This window comes from Varroa jacobsoni, unplaced genomic scaffold (genome assembly GCF_002532875.2).
Source record: "Varroa jacobsoni isolate VJ856 unplaced genomic scaffold, vjacob_1.0 scaffold_1023, whole genome shotgun sequence".
Taxonomy (NCBI): Eukaryota; Metazoa; Arthropoda; class Arachnida; order Mesostigmata; family Varroidae; genus Varroa; species Varroa jacobsoni.
In genome coordinates this window covers 35,680-38,624 of record NW_019213925.1, presented here as the reverse complement: position 1 = coordinate 38,624, position 2,945 = coordinate 35,680, and positions in this window count along the sequence as shown.

Genomic DNA, 2,945 nt, shown 5'->3' with positions numbered 1-2,945 from the left:
AAAGTATCACCTTCACCTCTATTTGGTTTACAAAGAAAACATGCTATTCTAGCATGTCGTTGACCTCATTGAAACTTAGGCGCTACTGTTCCCTACGTATTACTTACGAGTTTTCCACAAAAAATCTAACATTGCATATGCTTTGTGATATAAAGTATGCTTCCGTATACCGAAAAAGAGATCGCTTGCGTACGAATAGGCATCATTTTGTTTTAGTTTGTTCCCTTCAGAACTACTCAATCTGTATGTCTGCAGAAAGTGTACGTGATCAGCAAAATTAGCAGATCTTCAACCAACGAGACTCGCAAGGGATATTCTATCGCACTGAGCGAAGGCAAGAGATATGGCACGGGGTCCTAACAAACAAAAGGTTCTAAGTTTGTGTTTGAGGAAACGTCATAGACAAAGATTCATCATTGTTTAGATTTTTAATAAAATAGACAAGTTTAGGTTTCATTTCGACTACAAGTGCATGAGCCAAGGTAAAATTTATTATGTCCAACTGGAAACGCGCCCGCAAGAGGTCACTTATCTATAGCTGGCCTAAATCGATGCGGCACATACAGTTTTACACAAATGTGGCATAAAGTAATAAAAAACAAAAAATCCATACATTTCATGACTCGAGGCGGTTGGCTTCTATAACAGAAAAACCGTTCCTGGCCTTCTCTTCCCCACTGCCTTTTGTTCAGCTAGCTGCTGTACGTAAGAGCTAACAAGCAGCGTGTCTGGCAAGAAACGACGGCCAGGCCACTACAATGTGCTTGTCTTCTTTTTTCTAAAGCTTGATGATATAATATTGTTGGTGATAACTCAGAGAGTTCAGCGGAAATATGCCTCTAGCATAGCTTAACCTCAGGTCTAAAGAGAATTCGATCGCCGAACGCATAACGAGGAACGAGAAAAACGGGTGGATCATGATACGGATCTGCAAAGTTTCGTTGACATGCAGCTCTGAAAAACTGAACGACGGCGAAGCGCAACGGCAAGATACGGCGACCAACATTATACAACAGCATGGGTGTAATTACTGTAAAGTGAGGAACATTCGAACCCCAATCATTGGTTACCCTTTGGGTTTATTGCAAAATATACTATTTAAGAATCGTATTTTGCCCGATTAGATGATTCCAACAGTAAGACTGACGGTATTCATATTTGAGAAACTAGTGAAAGAGGCCCTGTAAGTAAAACAGAGTAGCATACTTGGTTAGTAGATAACGTTAAAACCAATTAGTAGCTAGTTTGGGCTCTGTACACTTAATAGACAGCTGAAGATGTAAATAGCCAATACGTTTTCTGCTTCCAGCTGTTTGTGCCCCAAGAGGTTTGCCCTACTTAAGTCATGCAAAGCGCGTTTCTTTAAGCTATGTCAGATTTGAGTATATGGTTATTTTCTTTCAAATACAATGTACATGCCCTTTTAGCTTATGTAATTATCGCTCGTTGGGTCAATTATGTCTAATACAATAATCCGCAGTTAGTTACAAAGGAGTACACGTAACTCTGGTACTATATTACGAAAACGTTCGTTTATGTTGTTTCAAACGGGAAGAGCCTCGTGTATTGTTACAGTAGAGTTTACCCGGCCTATGTTTAGATCCAAAGGGAACTATAGATGGGCTTACGCAATGGCCTGGTTGTCGGAACGGTGAAAGAGTTATATATAAATCTCCCGTAAATAGTGTGATACTAAGCGATCGATGCTTTTATTAGATATGATCGTTTTGAAAAAAAAAATTATAACGTTGCCCCTTCAATACGCAAATGGACAGTGGGGTGTCCAGCCTCATCGGTGAATTACAAAACAAGTAGATTATAACCTAGAATTCAATTTTAAAGCGTATGAATAGTGATCCGAGCAATCAACGCTGGGTCCAAAGACGTTTTCCGATCTGACCGCCGACGTACGAAACTCAAATCATAGATTGATTACCTATTTAACAAAATGACAATAATTCGCACAGATGGCGATACTTATTGTCCGGCAAAAATTTTTCACTTGATATGACACTTCAAATTCAATGGGTTGACGCAGCAGTATGAGATAAGAAAGTTAAAAAAAAAATTTTTTTTTTTTTTTTAAAAAACTGTACGAATGACTGAGCATTTTTTGGCTAACGCTTTAATCTGTTAGGTGATGATATAAAAGGATTCAGTTGTCTTGATAACAGAACGCAATTGTAACTTGCTGCTTTATTTTTATCAGTTAGTTATTCTCTAACTTTTTTTTCGTTGTTTTTTACCTAAAAAGATCTAGTTCTATCTGCTACAGCGAAACGTTGCTTGTGAATTACAGCTTAATTTTATAGGTGAGGCGAAGTTTGTGAAACGGACAACTAAATATTTTTTTGTTTTTTCGTCTTGGCACCTGCACACTGAATTCGCGAGATGTTTAGGCTGTACGCATTTGCTTTTAGGTAACTTGAAGGTCTTGTCTTCGTATACTTGCCCTCTAAATTGCCTGCTCTTGTTTAACTCGTTCGCTATGTGATGATTTTTAAAGGCCAAGGAGCTGCTCGTTGGTAAGCAGATCAACGCGAGAAGCGTTTCCAGTCAGTACCTTGGGCAAAAATTAGCAATAGAAAAGATACTATGTATAATAGTGAACCTGGGACTCGATCCAGGGAAGAGCTACGCTTGCCTTTTAGCAAATGAGCTGCAGGAATAGTGCAGCTGCAAGCTTGCATTGACAATTGCCTATGAAACTGGGCCAACGATAGGTGTACAAACAACAAAATTTGTCGTTTTCCAGTCGTAAGGAAATAGCATTCGAATCGGTACCCTATTCAAGCTCTCATTTCCTCATTCTAGTACCTGCAAATGATGCTTAATGTTTTCCGGTCTTTCGGTCGTCTTACAGCCATGCCTACAGACGTTTCCCTTGAGTACAGACTGTATCTCACGGTATGGCATTAGATAGATACCCAGATATCGGTGATTTT